General features: G+C 43.2%; 1 pseudogene; it reads right to left on the bottom strand.

Moving 5' to 3' along the window:
* LOC149220076 (putative glucose-6-phosphate 1-epimerase pseudogene) overlaps window positions 1-15,226 on the bottom strand; it is a 36,011-nt pseudogene extending 20,785 nt beyond the window's left edge.
* Between the last annotated feature and the right edge of the window lie 5,214 nt (window positions 15,227-20,440).

Genomic DNA, 20,440 nt, shown 5'->3' with positions numbered 1-20,440 from the left:
CATCATCCCAATAGTCCCCAAGTGTTGCATACTTTGGCTCATCCTCCATTCCGATGTTTACTTGTTTCATTTTCAGCAACGCCATGATGTCAGGATCCTCAATTTCTGGTCTGCGAACCTTTTGACTCCCCTTTGTTTCTGGAATATTGATGTTCCTAGGGCCGTCCTCATCATCTTCCACCTACACATTGTAACATTCCAGGGCCTGGCGCAACTCTCGTGACCAATCTGGCTGCATGACTTCTTCTAGTTCCAATGGTATTTTGAAAATAGCAGCTTTGACCATCTGCAATGCGTTGTCCACCATATCCATCCATTGATCTTCAAAGATGAACATTAACAAAAGCCTTTGTGCAAGATATCCCACTCGCTTGTGCCATGTTGGAGGTCGGTTTCGGTATACCAGTTCCTTGGAATGACATCCAGGGTATAATAAAATAAATGTACCCACTCTGGTTGAGGCTCTTCTCCATAGGCCTGGACCCATCTAGTAAGGTGCCTACACGGGTCATCTCATCCATCGTATTTCTCGATTATTCATAGCTTCGACTTCCCAAATATTATCTGCATCATGCACCTACTTTCGTGCCAATCACTGAAGGTTCCTTCATGTGTGCCCCACCAACGCGCAGGCATCGTGCACAATGCCCATCTCAACCCATCAAACCGTTGGTGTTCTTGAACGGTGCTTTCAAATCTAGTCAGGAATTTGTCTGCTGGTGTCAGCTCGTCATACATCGGTAGTTCGCGATCCTGAGCTCTGACACAATACAACGACTTAGTCATCATGTTGCAATTTAATGTGGTTACTTCCTTCATCCTCCTCATCTGAATCTTCAGTGCAGGGCTCTACATGCCCCCATGATATTGTTCCTTCTATCGTTGGATTGACCCAATCTTGATTTTGTGCAGTAATTTTGTAGCTACAATCTAATTCATCATCACTTCCTTTGTCACGCACAGGTTTAGTGTAATGCGGTCCCTCTGCCAAGTCTAGCGAATGACTACACGGAGTGACTTCTTCTCAAATATCATTTTACACTTCTTTGAATTAATAACCCCATTCATATCTGTGGCCCAATCTATCCCTAACAACGCAAGGTAAGGGTTACTTTCATCCACGATTTTTATTACCTCAAAGTCCTTGCGGGTGCTCATGCCTTCTATATCTACTGTAATTCCTTGCAGTCTTCCCATGGGCAGGATCTTCTGTTGATTCGCCATCCACAATTGAATAGGAGACCATTGCAATGTGGGCTTGCCCATGCATTCCCAAGTCTGTTTGGTAGTGCATTGCATCTAAGCCCAAGTCCAGAATGATCTGATCCATCTCATAGTCGCAAATCTACGCCACTAATCGCATTTCCTGCCCATTCTGTGATGCCTGTTTTCCCAATTTTCGGACCACACGGGTTCATCCAACCCTGCGTACCTAGTTATCAATTCTTGTAATCCTTTAACCACCCTATTGTCACGAAGCAATTTCATGCATGTCTCTAAAAAGATAGTTAGCATTGAGGGATCCCTCTCCTGTTTGGGTTGATCCTTACCACCTGGGGTAGAGACTTCTGCGAAGCTCTTCCTAGCTTCCAGATCTATCTCCTTGAGAACCCCGGCATCGTCCTTGGTTACTTTCCTCTTATCTTCACCTATAGCTATGCCACTTCTGAGCACCATGTTTATGTTGGGGTATTCCTCGCATGGTTTGGTCCTCATCATTTGGACGTTCTGCATCGCTGTAGGTTGTGGTTCCCTCTTCTCATGTATCTGTGCTTTTAATGTGGGGCAATCTATCATTTCATGATCGAACTACTCACAGTAAAGGCACGATATTCTGGTCAGGTTGGTACAGTCCCGTGCGTAGTGTCCTGGTCCTCTGTAGTTGTAACAGATTAGCTGCCTGCGACCCCTTCCTAGCCCCATTCCTCCCCGTCCTCGTCCACGTCTTTGGAACCCACCACATGCTATCGCCATAGCTAGATCCTGACCTCGCGCTTCATTCTACATTCTGTAGGTAGGTGACTGGTCCATCAATAATTGATAACTACGGTAGTCTTGCTCCTCGTGGCCCACCGATCGGCAAAAGTTACAAAATAGTTGCTGGGGGGTCTGGTTAAATTTTGGCAGTAGATGACAATTGTCTATGTTGTGCTTTCCTCCCACCTGACAGATTGCACACCAGAGCGAGGGTGCCGTGCTTGGCCCTGCTTGTACCTCTGGCTGCAATAGTGTTGGTCCCCCTGTTGCTACATAGTTCACATAGACCGGACAGTGATCCTTATTTTGACCCTAGTTTCTACACTTTATACACCAAACTTCCTCTCGTGCTTCTGGGCAAGGTGCCTTTTCTTTTTTTAAATTCTGCATTTCTGAACACATGTTTTTTATTTGTGCATGGATTTGCTGAACTCCCAACCCCGGGTCCTGTATTGGAGTTTCATGAAATCTCATTTCTATCTCTAATGCTCCATCTTGGGTTGAGATCTTTTGTTGTGACAGCGCCGTCCTCAGATGTGGTGTCAATGACACCACAAAGCACATGCACTGTTGCGCATATGACAGTGTCATGTTTGCCTCGCAGATTGTACTTTTCAATATCTGCTCTAGATCCCACAGAGTTTCACCAGGCATCATTACGATATCCTTGAACCCTATGGTCAACCATGTTTCTGATTTCGGTCGGCTAAATTCTTTTCTCAATTCATCTCGGATCTCTTCTATTCCCGCATTGGGGTGATCGCTCGAATACTTTATGTACCATGTCAGCACGCGGTCCTGTAGCTTGCTAACTAGGGTAGCCTTTTTGATGTTATTGTCTGTAACTCCATGTGCTTCACAAACTACCCTTACCACGAACCAAAATTGTTCTAGATCTTCACTTCCTGCTCCTTTGAATACTAGCAACTAGATCACGCTTGTCATGGTCATCCTTTGGTTTTCTCATTGGTATACTAGGACCTACTGTGAACTCGTATCGCTCCGGATTCAACCAATCCTTAGATTCTTTCTTCGTAGGGTTCCAATGTCCCAATATTAGACATCGCTTAGGCAGATCCTGGTCCCGGCAACAAAACCATTTGTTGGCTTATTGGGGCCTGACCCAAGTTCAGAAGAGTTATTATCCAAACAAATCCCGCAACTATCGGCCCTTTCGGCAACAGCCTACAGAGCGCAAACTGAGGTCTCACACGAGGTAGCAGGGGATGATGCTGGAACCAAGTTTCCACACCCTTGGGATGTCTTGATGTGGTCTGGAGGATTCGCGCACTTCTCTATGGCCACAGGCCACTCTGCTTCTGCGTAGATCTGGAACAAGGAAAATCCTTTCTACTTATTAATATTGTGTTTATTGTAGATCAAATCTATTTCTTACGGTCTTTAAGCAAACATTTAATAGAGACAACCAATGCGGGCACCCAAAAATATTATAGATTTGCATAAATTCGAAACATAAGCATAAGCGCATAGATTAAACAGATATTTAAACTAGAAATTAACTAGATCCACAATATTTCAGAAGCAACACAGTATTTCAGAATCAACTTATCTTTATTTAATTCCTTGCCAATACAACCACATCCACCCTGCACACTCAGCTGCAGGGGTTTGCACACACATTTGCGGACTCTACCAGGCCTCTGTGCACACAGATGCAGAGCCTCTATCTATCTACCAACACCCTTGACCTGAACTTACAGACGTAGAAAACATTGTTTTTACCCATCCATAACACCAAGATTCATCCAAAACACTAACTGAACTCTACCCTTAGAGCCTCGCTCTATTTATACATTCCCATGGTCCATGGACCATGGGCAGGCTGACTTACTTCCTATTATTCTATATTATTTCTTAGGCGGACAACCCTTTGACTCGTCCTATTACATTTCGCGCTCTGTATATCTCAGAGATTTACAATATTATTATCCTATCTTCTAGGCTTTAAGCCCCAAAACTATTACACGGGACCTCCACTACCCAACACATCTGTCTCATTTATTATAGATACATGTATGGAAGATTTGGGACAGGATCCCCTAGGGTCAATTTTGGGGAAAAAGCCCATGTTTTGGGGCAAAAAGCCCAAGTTTTATTGTAAAAAGTGTAAAGTCTCTGCAAGTTGCGGTTGCAGAGCGTGTATATAGTAAAGTGTCATAAATGGTTTTAACCCTTCTTGTATGTAAGTTGTGTTGGCTTGTATAGGCCTACCCATGTTCTGCAACCATGGGATTGTATAAAAAGGAGAGTCTTAGAGAGTCAAAAGTAAGTAACGAAGAATGAAGATGAATGTAATGAGTCATTAAGAGTAAGAGTGAAGAAGTCTTAGAGTAGAAGAGAGGCTCTACAGCTATGTGCATAGAGGCCTAGAGTAGAGTCCACAACTAAGTGTGCAAACCCCTATAGCTAAGTGCATAGGGAAGTCTTGATTCTGTAAGAAGAACTGAATCATTAATAAACAAATTATTCCAACAATTCATGTGTTTTGTCTATCTATTTATGTTATGAATGAATGTGACTTTATGCTATGATAAATGATTGGTTTATGAATTAATACTATATTGATGCACAATTTTACATGATTTATCTTATTGTATGGACACAAGTAATAATAACTGTTTACATGATGAATATCCTGTTGCATGTTAAAGTTATCAAACACTTAAGACGATCTGGGTAAATACAAAGCTAGATACGGAACAAGGCAAATCCTTTCTACTTATTAATACTATGTTTATTGTAGATTAGATCTATTTCTTACAGTCTTTAACCAAACATTTAATAGAGTCAACCAATGCACGCACCCAGAAATATTATAGATTTGCATAAATTCGGAACATAAGCATAAGCACACAGATTAAACAGATATTTAAACCAGAAATTAACCAGATCCACAATATTTCAGAAGCAACACAACATTTCAGAATCAACTTATCTTTATTCAATTCCTTGCTAATACAACCAGATCCTCCATGCGCACTCAGCTGCAGGGGTCCCCACACACAGCTGCTGACTCTACCAGGCCTCTGTGCACACAGTCGCAGAGCCTCTATCTATCTACCAACACCCTTGACCCGGACTTACAAACGCAGAAAACACTGTATTTACCCAACCATAACACCAATATTCATCCAAAACACTAACTAAACTTTACCCTTAGAGCCTCGCTCTATTTATACATTCCCATGGTCCACGAACCATGGGAAGGCCGACTTAGTTCCTATTATTCTATATTATTTCTTGGGCAGACAACCCTTTGACTGTCCTATTACATTTCGCACTTCACATATCTCAAAGATTTACAATATTGTTATCATGTCTTCTAGGCTTTAAGCCCCAAAACTGTTACACAAGACCTCCGCTACCAAACAAGCCCCCAACACAATCATCGTGACTCGTCCCGAGCCACTTGTCAGTACGGAAATACGCGCTACCTAGGCTCCATGGTTCACCTTCCTCTAAGTGATGCACTTCATTCTGCAGCTCCCTCTTTGTCTCCTGCAACGTTTCTTCCAGCTCCTGCTCCATTGTCACTACCACTTCATGCAACCGATAATGCTCATTCTGCTCTACTTGGTTAAATAGAACACCCCCTCATAGGATTTTAGCTCGAGATGGGGTGTCGCATATAGGAAATCCTCGTACCAATGCAGCCATTTTCCAATTTTGTAGTGTCTATGCACACTGTTTGCTGCAGCTTGTGTTGCAATTTTGCAATACCATTGTTGTTGTCCGTGAGATCCCAGTCTTCGAGGTGCATATGAGATGACTTGTTAACTGTAATTCCAACATTTTTCTCATTGCTTACAGTCATTCCCTTATCTTTTATGGTGCGCCAATTAGCCCATGGGTGAGGCAGCAACATCCGGAATAGGTCTGCTTCATGTCTACAAATTTTTAGCACCTCCCCTACCGATGATGTTGAACTCTACGCAGTGCCAGTAGCTGTCAACACCATCCTCTTTAGAATGCTCGGCATCTCTAATGGCCATATCACAATCCTCGGGCTTACTCTTTGAGTGTAGATAAAGAATAGTTCCATAGCGGCAGGATGGCATAATAGCATACTATTCTTAGAAGCATAACTCATTCAGTGGATGCCCCCCATGATTTATAAGTGTCTTGAAATTCAAATTCATTGGCTCCTGCCTTTTCTAGTGCCCTCATGCTAAGCCTGCAACAGATTGTTTCAGATCTGGCTCGTACCCCATCTCTTAATTGCCCACTGCCCACTCCCTTTTGCCATAACTCAGACATCTTGTCATGAATAGTGACAACAATGGTCACCTCTCTTCTCGTCAACGTAGCAGCGCAGTCCTTTCCGTGCAACTGCGACCCCAGTGACAGATCAAATCTATGCACACCCCGATTGTCGTGTAGCTGCTTCCTGGACTACTTTAACATCCCGCGCTCTCTTTCAACTGGCTGGAGTGGTGAGACTATCCTTCGGATGGTTAGTCAGGCAGTAAGCCCACCCATGTAGAGCTTCAGGTGGCTACCATTTACTCTTCCTGGGAAGGGGTCTCCATTGAGCTTGGCAAGCTAGACTGTGCCTCCATCTATAACTTCTTTGACTACATAGGGTCCTAACCAGTGCATGCGGAGCTTTCCAGGGAATTTCTCGAACTTGCTGTCATATAGGAACATGAGATCATTGGCTTTGAACATGTGCATTTTGATATGTCGATCATGCCAAGATTTTTCTCACTACTTTTGTACTTATTGATGAAATCCTACCACAAATCGCTCCTCTTCAAGTTCCTCCAATTGTACGATCCTTTCTTCTAATGCTTAGTAGTCTACCATACCTGTCGTTGTTGCTATTCATAAACTAGGAACAATGTACTCCATTAACATGACAGCTTCCTTTCCATAGACTAACTAGAAAGGGGTCTGGCCTGCCAGCTTCTTGCATGTTGTTTGATATGCCCATAGCATAACAGAGATGTGCAAATCCCGATCATTGTGCTGCACATTACATACCTTGGTCAATGTTGTCTCCAAAATTTTGTTAAATGCTTCAATGGTCCCGTTTTCTTGTAGATGATACGGTGTACTCTGCTGATGATATATCTAAAATTCCTCAGTGAGCGTGCTGATAGTCTCATTTAGAAAATGCGTTCCATGGTTTCTCATTAGGTTTTTGGAATCCAAATCGCATTAACACATTCTCAAACAAGAATTTCATAGCATACGGTCTTTAACCGACTGTGCTTCCACCCATTGGGTCAAGTATTTTGTCGTCGTGATGATATAGCATGCCCCCGTCTTTCTTGGAGGTGTGATAGGCCCCACAAAATCAATTGCCCATTTTTCAAACGGTTGTAGCATCATCTGTGGCTTGAGCAGCATTTCATCCCTCTGTGATGGTTTCCCAGTCCATTGACATACGTCGCAAGCCCTACAGTACACTTTCGAGTCTTGATGTAGAGTTGGCCACCATAGTCCAGCATGAAGAATCTTCTGTGCTGTAGCACGACCCGCATAATGTCCTCCGGCAAGCCCCCCATGTGCTTTGGCCAGGATCTATCTTCACTCGAATTCAGGTACATATCTACATAATATTTCATTGTTTCCCATTTTGTAGAGGTGCCCTGCAATAACAGTAAAATCTGCTACGCGTATCACCAATTATTTCTTCTGCTGAATGGAAGATCCCTGCAGCACAGTTCCTATGGTTAAGAAGTGGATTACATATTCAAAATGGCCATCCATGACCCGTACTACATAAAACTATGCATCTAGTATCCCTTCCTCTAAGTTTGTGGGATCTTCACCATTCTCAATCCGGGACAGGTGATCTAGGCCTACGTTTAGACATTTGGCTTTATGATGACTTCAAAATTATACTCTTGAAATAATAACAACCATCTATAAATGAACCCCCCCAAACACAGGCTTGTTGACTAGGTATTTGAGTGCAGAGTAATCAGTATACATCTAGTGTCCTCCAAGTAGGTAGTGGCAGTATTTCTGGAGCACGTACACCATCGCTAGTCCCTCCTAATTTGTAGTGGAGTAGTTCTTCTCAGCTTTGGATAATCATTGACTTGCGAATGCGATTGGGTGATCAATTCCTTCCGCCCCTTCCTGTGTGAGTATTGTGCCCAATACAATACATGACGCGTCAACATGTACGTGAAATTCGATGTCCCATTTTGGAAAGACCAAGATAGGAGCTGATGCCATCTTTTCCTTGAGCGTTTTTAGACTTTTGTTACATTCCTCATTCTAGAAATAAGTAGTGTCCTTCTTAAATAATTGTTCCATCAGTGCCATGATCTGCGCATAGCTCTTAATGAATTTCTTGTAGTACCCAGTGTGTCCTAGTGTGGTGCGAAGTTGCTCGACACTTCGCGACACTTGTAGGTTGAGTATAACAACAATCTCTACCAGATCCACCATGAGGCCTTTCCTACAGACCAAATGGCTAATCAAGTCCTTGAAGGGGACGAGGAAAGTACACTTCTTTAGGTTTAGCACAATATGGTGTCGTCGACATGTATCTAGCATTAACTGTAAGCTCACGGTATGCTTCTTAACTAGCCCAAACACAGTCCAATCATCAAGATATACCTCTAAGAACTTATGTATGAATTCCTTAAAGGAAACTACCATGACATGCGAGAATATCTCCGGCACATTCTTTAGTCCAAAGGGCATCACCGTATACTGAAAGCAGCCCCATTCTGTAGCAAACGTTGTTTTACTACTATCCTCTAGCCCAATCTTGATTTGGTGGTGCCTCCATAAAGGAGTAGGCTTCCTGTCCTCCCACATTTTCCAGTACCTCGTTTGTAAATGGCATCAGAAATGGATCGTTAACACATGCATCATTGAGCTTCCAAAGATCCACGCAGATGCGAATTTCACCTTTCTATTTTTTCTCCTACACAACCATGGGACTTACCCAGTCGGACTCTTCCACTAGTTCAATTATTCCTACTGCAAGCATCTTGTCCAATTCTTCACAGACCTTCACTTTGTATTTTGGATTAAACCGGTAAGGCTGCTACTTCACTGGCTTCGCATTTGGCTTCAAGGTTATCTTCATCATTCCTAGGTCACCGAGAATCCCTTTTAACTCCATGATTTTAGTCGACAATAAGTCTTGATATTCTCAAAGCAGTTTGACGAATTTTTCCACTGTGGCATCATCCCAATAGTCCCCAAGTGTTGCATACTTTGGCTCATCCTCCATTCCGATGTTTACTTGTTTCATTTTCAGCAACGCCATGATGTCAGGATCCTCAATTTCTGGTCTGCGAACCTTTTGACTCCCCTTTGTTTCTGGAATATTGATGTTCCTAGGGCCGTCCTCATCATCTTCTACCTACACATTGTAACATTCCAGGGCCTGGCGCAACTCTCGTGACCAATCTGGCTGCATGACTTCTTCTGGTTCCAATGGTATTTTGAAAATAGCAGCTTTGACCATCTGCAATGCGTTGTCCACCATATCCATCCATTGATCTTCAAAGATGAACATTAACAAAAGCCTTTGTGCAAGATATCCCACTCGCTTGTGCCATGTTGGAGGTCGGTTTCGGTATACCAGTTCCTTGGAATGACATCCAGGGTATAATAAAATAAATGTACCCACTCTGGTTGAGGCTCTTCTCCATAGGCCTGGACCCATCTAGTAAGGTGCCTACACGGGTCATCTCATCCATCGTATTTCTCGATTATTCATAGCTTCGACTTCCCAAATCTTATCTGCATCATGCACCTACTTTCGTGCCAATCACTGAAGGTTCCTTCATGTGTGCCCCACCAACGCGCAGGCATCGTGCACAATGCCCATCTCAACCCATCAAACCGTTGGTGTTCTTGAACTGTGCATTCAAATCTAGTCAGGAATTTGTCTACTGGTGTCAGCTCGTCATACATCGGTAGTTCGCGATCCTGAGCTCTGACACAATACAACGACTTAGTCATCATGTTGCAATTTAATGTGGTTACTCCGTTCAACCGATTATGCCACCTCTCATCCTCCTCATTTGAATCTTCAGTGCAGGGCTCTACATGCCCCCATGATATTGTTCCTTCTATCGTTGGATTGACCCAATCTTGATTTTGTGCAGTAATTTTGTAGCTACAATCTAATTCATCATCACTTCCTTTGTCATGCACAGGTTTAGTGTAATGCGGTCCCTCTGCCAAGTCTAGCAGAATGACTACACGGAGTGACTTCTTCTCAAATATCATTTTACACTTCTTTGAATTAATAACCCCATTCATATCTGTGGCCCAATCTATCCCTAACAACGCAAGGTAAGGGTTACTTTCATCCACAATTTTTATTACCTCAAAGTCCTTGCGGGTGCTCATGCCTTCTATATCTACTGTAATTCCTTGCAGTCTTCCCATGGGCAGGATCTTCTGTTGATTCGCCATCCACAATTGAATAGGAGACCATTGCAATGTGGGCTTGCCCATGCATTCCCAAGTCTGTTTGGTAGTGCATTGCATCTAAGCCCAACTCCAGAATGATCTGATCCATCTCATAGTCGCAAATCTACGCCACTAATCGCATTTCCTGCCCATTCTGTGACGCCTGTTTTCCCAATTTTCGGACCACACGGGTTCATCCAACCCTGTGTACCTAGTTATCAATTCTTGTAATCCTTTAACCACCCTATTGTCATGAAGCAATTTCATGCATGTCTCTAAAAAGGTAGTTAGCACTGAGGGATCCCTCTCCTGTTTGGGTTGATCCTTACCACCTGGGGTAGAGACTTCTGCGAAGCTCTTCCTAGCTTCCAGATCTATCTCCTTGAGAACCCCGGCATCGTCCTTGGTTACTTTCCTCTTATCTTCACCTATAGCTATGCCACTTCTGAGCACCATGTTTATGTTGGGGTATTCCTCGCATGGTTTGGTACTCATCATTTGGACGTTCTGCATCGCTGTAGGTTGTGGTTCCCTCTTCTCATGTATCTGTGCTTTTAATGTGGGGCAATCTATCATTTCATGATCGAACTACTCACAGTAAAGGCATGATATTCTGATCAGGTTGGTACAGTCCCGTGCGTAGTGTCCTGGTCCTCTGTAGTTGTAACAGATTAGCTGCCTGCGACCCCTTCCTAGCCCCATTCCTCCCCGTCCTCGTCCACATCTTTGGAACCCACCACATGCTATCGCCACAGCTAGATCCTGACCTCGCGCTTCATTCTACATTCTGTAGGTAGGTGACTGGTCCATCAATAATTGATAACTACGGTAGTCTTGGTCCTCGTGGCCCACCGATCGGCAAAAGTTACAAAATAGTTGCTGGGGGGTCTGGTTAAATTTTGACAGTAGATGACAATTGTCTATGTTGTGCTTTCCTCCCACCTGACAGATTGCACACCAGAGCGAGGGTGCCGTGCTTGACCCTGCTTGTACCTCTGGCTGCAACAGTGTTGGTCCCCCTGTTGCTACATAGTACACATAGACCGGACAGTGATCCTTATTTTGACCCTAGTTTCTACACTTTATACACCAAACTTCCTCTCGTGCTTCTGGGCAAGGTGCCTTTTCTTTTTTTAAATTCTGCATTTCTGAACACATGTTTTTTATTTGTGCATGGATTTGCTGAACTCCCAACCCCGGGTCCTGTATTGAAGTTTCATGAAATCTCATTTCTATCTCTAATGCTCCAGCTTGGGTTGAGATCTTTTGTTGTGACAGCGCCGTCCTCAGATGTGGTGTCAATGACACCACAAAGCACATGCACTGTTGCGCATATGACAGTGTCATGTTTGCCTCGCAGATTGTACTTTTCAATATCTGATCTAGATCCCACAGAGTTTCACCAGGCATCATTACGATATCCTTGAACCCTATGGTCAACCATGTTTCTGATTTCGGTCGGCTAAATTCTTTTCTCAATTCATCTCGTATCTCTTCTATTCCCGCATTGGGGTGATCGCTCGAATACTTTATGTACCATGTCAGCACGCGGTCCTGTAGCTTGCTAACTAGGGTAGCCTTTTTGATGTTATTGTCTGTAACTCCATGTGCTTCACAAACTACCCTTACCACGAACCAAAATTGTTCTAGATCTTCACTTCCCGCTCCTTTGAATACTAGCAACTAGATCACGCTCGTCATGGTCATCCTTTGGTTTTCTCATTGGTATACTAGGACCTACTGTGAACTCGTATCGCTCCGGATTCAACCAATCCTTAGATTCTTTCTTCGTAGGGTTCCAATGTCCCAATATTAGACATCCCTTAGGCAGATCCTGGTCCAGGCAACAAAACCATTTGTTGGCTTATTGGGGCCTGACCCAAGTTCAGAAGAGTTATTATCCGAACAAATCCCGCAGCTATCGGCCCTTTCGGCAACAGCCTACAGAGCGCAAACTGAGGTCTCACACGAGGTAGCAGGGGAGGATGCTGGAACCAAGTTTCCACACCCTTGGGATGTCTTGATGTGGTCTGGAGGATTCGCGCACTTCTCTATGGCCACGGGCCACTCTGCTTCTGCGTAGATCTGGAACAAGGAAAATCCTTTCTACTTATTAATATTGTGTTTATTGTAGATCAAATCTATTTCTTACGGTCTTTAAGCAAACATTTAATAGAGACAACCAATGCGCGCACCCAAAAATATTATAGATTTGCATAAATTCGAAACATAAGCATAAGAGCATAGATTAAACAGATATTTAAAGTAGAAATTAACTAGATCCACAATATTTCAGAAGCAACACAGTATTTCAGAATCAACTTATCTTTATTTAATTCCTTGCCAATACAACCACATCCACCCTGCACACTCAGCTGCAGGGGTCTGCACACACATTTGCGGACTCTACCAGGCCTCTGTGCACACAGATGCAGAGCCTCTATCTATCTACCACACCCTTGACCTGAACTTACAGACGTAGAAAACATTGTTTTTACCCATCCATAACACCAAGATTCATCCAAAACACTAACCGAATTCTACCCTTAGAGCCTCGCTCTATTTATACATTCCCATGGTCCATGGACCATGGGCAGGCTGACTTACTTCCTATTATTCTATATTATTTCTTAGGCGGACAACCCTTTGACTCGTCCTATTACATTTCGCGCTCCGCATATCTCAGAGATTTACAATATTATTATCCTATCTTCTAGGCTTTAAGCCCCAAAACTATTACACGGGACCTCCACTACCCAACACATCTGTCTCATTTATTATAGATACATGTATGGAAGATTTGGGACAGGATCCCCTAGGGTCAATTTTGGGGAAAAAGCCCATGTTTTGGGGCAAAAAGCCCAAGTTTTATTGTAAAAAGTGTAAAGTCTCTGCAAGTTGCGGTTGCAGAGCGTGTATATAGTAAAGTGTCATAAATGGTTTTAACCCTTCTTGTATGTAAGTTGTGTTGGCTTGTATAGGCCTACCCATGTTCTGCAACCATGGGATTGTATAAAAAGGAGAGTCTTAGAGAGTCAAAAGTAAGTAACGAAGAATGAAGATGAATGTAATGAGTCATTAAGAGTAAGAGTGAAGAAGTCTTAGAGTAGAAGAGAGGCTCTACAGCTATGTGCATAGAGGCCTAGAGTAGAGTCCACAACTAAGTGTGCAAACCCCTATAGCTAAGTGCATAGGGAAGTCTTGATTCTGTAAGAAGAACTGAATCATTAATAAACAAATTATTCCAACAATTCATGTGTTTTGTCTATCTATTTATGTTATGAATGAATGTGACTTTATGCTATGATAAATGATTGGTTTATGAATTAATACTATATTGATGCACAATTTTACATGATTTATCTTATTGTATGGACACAAGTAATAATAACTGTTTACATGAAGAATATCCTGTTGCATGTTAAAGTTATCAAACACTTAAGACGATCTGGGTAAATACAAAGCTAGATACGAAACAAGGCAAATCCTTTCTACTTATTAATACTGTGTTTATTGTAGATTAGATCTATTTCTTACAGTCTTTAACCAAACATTTAATAGAGTCAACCAATGCGCGCACCCAGAAATATTATAGATTTGCATAAATTCGGAACATAAGCATAAGCACACATATTAAATAGATATTTAAACCAGAAATTAACCAGATCCACAATATTTCAGAAGCAACACAACATTTCAGAATCAACTTATCTTTATTCAATTCCTTGCTAATACAACCAGATCCTCCATGCGCACTCAGCTGCAGGGGTCCCCACACACAGCTGTTGACTCTACCAGGCCTCTGTGCACACAGTCGCAGAGCCTCTATCTATCTACCAACACCCTTGACCCGAACTTACAAACGCAGAAAACACTGTATTTAGCCAACCATAACACCAATATTCATCCAAAACACTAACTAAACTTTACCCTTAGAGCCTCGCTCTATTTATACATTCCCATGGTCCACGAACCATGGGAAGGCCGACTTAGTTCCTATTATTCTATATTATTTCTTGGGCAGACAACCCTTTGACTGTCCTATTACATTTCGCACTTCACATATCTCAAAGATTTACAATATTGTTATCATGTCTTCTAGGCTTTAAGCCCCAAAACTGTTACGCAAGACCTCCGCTACCAAACAAGCCCCCAACACAATCATCGTGACTCGTCCCGAGCCACTTGTCAGTACGGAAATACGCGCTACCTAGGCTCCATGGTTCACCTTCCTCTAAGTGATGCACTTCATTCTGCAGCTCCCTCTTTGTCTCCTGCAACGTTTCTTCCAGCTCCTGCTCCATTGTCACTACCATTTCATGCAACCGATAATGCTCATTATGCTCTACTTGGTTAAATAGAACACCCCCTCATAGGATTTTAGCTCGAGATGGGGTGTCGCATATAGGAAATTCTCGTACCAATGCAGCCATTTTCCAATTTTGTAGTGTCTATGCACACTGTTTGCTGCAGCTTGTGTTGCAATTTTGCAAGACCATTGTTGTTGTCCGTGAGATCCCAGTCTTCGAGGTGCATATGAGATGACTTGTTAACTGTAATTCCAACATTTGTGTCAGTGCTTACAGTCATTCCCTTATCTTTTATGGTGCGCCAATTAGCCCATGGGTGAGGCAGCAACATCCGGACTAGGTCTGCTTCATGTCTACAAATTTTTAGCACCTCCCCTACCGATGATGTTGAACTCTACGCAGTGCCAGTAGCTGTCAACACCATCCTCTTTAGAATGCTCGGCATCTCTAATGGCCATATCACAATCCTCGGGCTTACTCTTTGAGTGTAGATAAAGAATAGTTCCATAGCGGCAGGATGGCATAATAGCATACTATTCTTAGAAGCATAACTCATTTAGTGGATGCCCCCCATGATTTATAAGTGTCTTGAAATTCAAATTCATTGGCTCCTGCCTTTTCTAGTGCCCTCATGCTAAGCCTGCAATAGATTGTTTCAGATCTGGCTCGTACCCCATCTCTTAATTGCCCACTGCCCACTCCCTTTTGCCATAACTCAGACATCTTGTCATGAATAGTGACAACAATGGTCACCTCTCTTCTCGTCAACGTAGCAGCGCAGTCCTTTCCGTGCAACTGCGACCCCAGTGACAGATCAAATCTATGCACACCCCGATTGTCGTGTAGCTGCTTCCTAGACTACTTTAACATCCCGTGCTCTCTTTCAACTGGCTGGAGTGGTGAGATAGTCCTTCGGATGGTTAGTCAGGCAGTAAGCCCACCCATGTAGAGCTTCAGGTGGCTACCATTTACTCTTCCTGGGAAGGGGTCTCCATTGAGCTTGGAAAGCTAGACTGTGCCTCCATCTATAACTTCTTTGACTACATAGGGTCCTAACCAGTGCATGCGGAGCTTTCCAGGGAATTTCTCGAACTTGCTGTCATATAGGAACATGAGATCATTGGCTTTGAACATGTGCATTTTGATATGTCGATCATGCCAAGATTTTTCTCACTACTTTTGTACTTATTGATGAAATCCTACCACAAATCGCTCCTCTTCAAGTTCCTCCAATTGTACGATCCTTTCTTCTAATGCTCAGTAGTCTACCATACCTGTCGTTGTTGCTATTCATAAACTAGGAACAATGTACTCCATTAGCATGACAGCTTCCTTTCCATAGACTAACTAGAAAGGGGTCTGGCCTGCCAGCTTCTTGCATGTTGTTTGATATGCCCATAGCATAACAGAGATGTGCAATTCCCGATCATTGTGCTGCACATTACATACCTTGGTCAATGTTGTCTCCAAAATTTTGTTAAATGCTTCAATGGTCTCGTTTTCTTGTAGATGATACGGTGTACTCTGCTGATGATATATCTGAAATTCCTCAGTGAGCGTGCTGATAGTCTCATTTAGAAAATGCGTTCCATGGTTTCTCATTAGGTTTTTGGAATCCAAATCGCATTAACACATTCTCAAACAAGAATTTCATAGCATACGGTCTTTAACCGACTGTGCTTCCACCCATTGGGTCAAGTATTTTGTCGTCGTGATGATATAGCATGCCCCCGTCTTTCTTGGAGGTGTGATAGGCCCCACAAAATCAATTGCCCATTTTTCAAATGGTTGTAGCATCATCTGTGGCTTGAGCAGCATTTCATCCCTCTGTGATGGTTTCCCAGTCCATTGACATACGTCGCAAGCCCTACAGTACACTTTCGAGTCTTGATGTAGAGTTGGCCACCATAGTCCAGCATGAAGAATCTTCTGTGCTGTAGCACGACCCGCATAATGTCCTCCGACAAGCCCCCCATGTGCTTTGGCCAGGATCTATCTTCACTCGAATTCAAGTACATATCTACATAATATTTCATTGTTTCCCATTTTGTAGAGGTGCCCTGCAATAACAGTAAAATCTGCTACGCGTATCACCAATTATTTCTTCTGCTGAATGGAAGATCCCTGCAGCATAGTTCCTATGGTTAAGAAGTGGATTACATATTCAAAATGGCCATCCATGACCCGTACTACATACAACTATGCATCTAGTATCCCTTCCTCTAAGTTTGTGGGATCTTCACCATTCTCAATCCGGGACAGGTGATCTAGGCCTACGTTTAGACATTTGGCTTTATGATGACTTCAAAATTATACTCTTGAAATAATAACAACCATCTATAAATGAACCCCCCCAACACAGGCTTGTTGACTAGGTATTTGAGTGCAGAGTAATCAGTATACATCTAGTGTCCTCCAAGTAGGTAGTGGCAGTATTTCTGGAGCACGTACACCATCGCTAGTCCCTCCTAATTTGTAGTGGAGTAGTTCTTCTCAGCTTTGGATAATCATTGACTTGTGAATGTGATTGGGTGATCAATTCCTTCCACCCCTTCCTGTGTGAGTATTGTGCCCAATGAAATACATGACGCGTCAACATGTACGTGAAATTCGATGTCCCATTTTGGAAAGACCAAGATAGGAGCTGATGCCATCTTTTCCTTGAGTGTTTTTAGACTTTTGTTACATTCCTCATTCTAGAAATAAGTAGTGTCCTTCTTAAATAATTGTTCCATCAGTGCCATGATCTGCGCATAGCTCTTAATGAATTTCTTGTAGTACCCAGTGTGTCCTAGTGTGGTGCGAAGCTGCTCGACACTTCGCGACACTTGTAGGTTGAGTATAACAACAATCTCTACCAGATCCACCATGAGGCCTTTCCTACAGACCAAATGGCTAAGCAAGTCTTTGAAGGGGAAGAGGAAAGTACACTTCTTTAGGTTTAGCACAATATGGTGTCGTCGACATGTATCTAGCATTAACTGTAAGCTCACGGTATGCTTCTTAACTAGCCCAAACACAGTCCAATCATCAAGATATACCTCTAAGAACTTATGTATGAATTCTTTAAAGGAAACTACCATGACATGCGAGAATATCTCCGGCACATTCTTTAGTCCAAAGGGCATCACCGTATACTGAAAGCAGCCCCATTCTGTAGCAAACGTTGTTTTACTACTATCCTCTAGCCCAATCTTGATTTGGTGGTACCTCGAGAAGCTGTCCATAAAGGAGTAGGCTTCCTGTCCTCCCACATTTTCCAGTACCTCGTTTGTAAATGGCATCAGAAATGGATCGTTAACACATGCATCATTGAGCTTCCAAAGATCCACGCAGATGCGAATTTCACCTTTCTATTTTTTCTCCTACACAACCATAGGACTTACCCAGTCGGACTCTTCCACTAGTTCAATTATTCCTACTGCAAGCATCTTGTCCAATTCTTCACGGACCTTCACTTTGTATTTTGGATTAAACCGGTAAGGCTGCTACTTCACTGGCTTCGCATTTGGCTTCAAGGTTATCTTCATCATTCCTAGGTCACCGAGAATCCCTTTTAACTCCATGATTTTAGTCGACAATAAGTCTTGATATTCTCAAAGCAGTTTGACGAATTTTTCCACCGTGGCATCATCCCAATAGTCCCCAAGTGTTGCATACTTTGGCTCATCCTCCATTCCGATGTTTACTTGTTTCATTTTCAGCAATGCCATGATGTCAGGATCCTCAATTTCTGGTCTGCGAACCTTTTGACTCCCCTTTGTTTCTGGAATATTGATGTTCCTAGGGCCGTCCTCATCATCTTCTACCTACACATTGTAACATTCCAGGGCCTGGCGCAACTCTCGTGACCAATCTGGCTGCATGACTTCTTCTGGTTCCAATGGTATTTTGAAAATAGCAGCTTTGACCATCTGCAATGCGTTGTCCACCATATCCATCCATTGATCTTCAAAGATGAACATTAACAAAAGCCTTTGTGCAAGATATCCCACTCGCTTGTGCCATGTTGGAGGTCAGTTTCGGTATACCAGTTCCTTGGAATGACATCCAGGGTATAATGAAATAAATGTACCCACTCTGGTTGAGGCTCTTCTCCATAGGCCTGGACCCATCTAGTAAGGTGCCTACACGGGTCATCTCATCCATCGTATTTCTCGATTATTCATAGCTTCGACTTCCCAAATCTTATCTGCATCATGCACCTACTTTCGTGCCAATCACTGAAGGTTCCTTCATGTGTGCCCCACCAACGCGCAGGCATCGTGCACAATGCCCATCTCAACCCATCAAACTGTTGGTGTTCTTGAACCGTGCTTTCAAATCTAGTCAGGAATTTGTCTACTGGTGTCAGCTCGTCATACATCGGTAGTTCGTGATCCTGAGCTCTGACGCAATACAACGACTTAGTCATCATGTTGCAATTTAATGTGGTTACTCCGTTCATCCTCCTCATCTGAATCTTCAGTGCAGGGCTCTACATGCCCCCATGATATTGTTCCTTCTATCGTTGGATTGACCCAATCTTGATTTTGTGCAGTAATTTTGTAGCTACAATCTAATTCATCATCACTTCCTTTGTCACGCACAGGTTTAGTGTAATGCGGTCCCTCTGCCAAGTCTAGCGGAATGACTACACGGAGTGACTTCTTCTCAAATATCATTTTACACTTCTTTGAATTAATAACCCCATTCATATCTGTGGCCCAATCTATCCCTAACAACGCAAGGTAAGGGTTACTTTCATCCACGATTTTTATTACCTCAAAGTCCTTGCGGGTTCTCATGCCTTCTATATCTACTGTAATTCCTTGCAGTCTTCCCATGGGCAGGATCTTCTGTTGATTCGCCATCCACAATTGAATAGGAGACCATTGCAATGTGGGCTTGCCCATGCATTCCCAAGTCTGTTTGGTAGTGCATTGCATCTAAGCCCAAGTCCAGAATGATCTGATCCATCTCATAGTCGCAAATCTACGCCACTAATCGCATTTCCTGCCCATTCTGTGACGCCTGTTTTCCCAATTTTCGGACCACACGGGTTCATCCAACCCTGCGTACCTAGTTATCAATTCTTGTAATCCTTTAACCACCCTATTGTCACGAAGCAATTTCATGCATGTCTCTAAAAAGGTAGTTAGCATTGAGTGATCCCTTTCTTATTTGGGTTGATCCTTACCACCTGGGGTAGAGACTTCTGCGAAGCTCTTCCTAGCTTCCAGATCTATCTCCTTGAGAACCCCGGCATCGTCCTTGGTTACTTTCCTCTTATCTTCACCTATAGCTATGCCACTTCTGAGCACCATGTTTATGTTGGGGTATTCCTCGCATGGTTTGGTCCTCATCATTTGGACGTTCTGCATCGCTGTAGGTTGTGGTTCCCTCTTCTCATGTATCTGTGCTTTTAATGTGGGGCAATCTATCATTTCATGATCGAACTACTCACAGTAAAGGCACGATATTCTGGTCAGGTTGGTATAGTCCCGTGCGTAGTGTCCTGGTCCTCTGTAGTTGTAACAGATTAGCTGCCTGCGACCCCTTCCTAGCCCCATTCCTCCCCGTCCTCGTCCACGTCTTTGGAACCCACCACATGCTATCGCCACAGCTAGATCCTGACCTCACGCTTCATTCTACATTCTGTAGGCAGGTGACTGGTCCATCAATAATTGATAACTACGGTAGTCTTGCTCCTCGTGGCCCACCGATCGGCAAAAGTTACAAAATAGTTGCTGGGGGGT

Source organism: Pinus tabuliformis, chromosome Q (assembly GCF_031772625.1).
Source record: "Pinus tabuliformis cultivar Carrire ecotype Pingquan chromosome Q, CPIR1, whole genome shotgun sequence".
Taxonomy (NCBI): Eukaryota; Viridiplantae; Streptophyta; class Pinopsida; order Pinales; family Pinaceae; genus Pinus; species Pinus tabuliformis.
The sequence above is the reverse complement of the archived record's forward strand: the minus strand, read 5'-3'. Positions and strand labels throughout refer to the sequence as shown.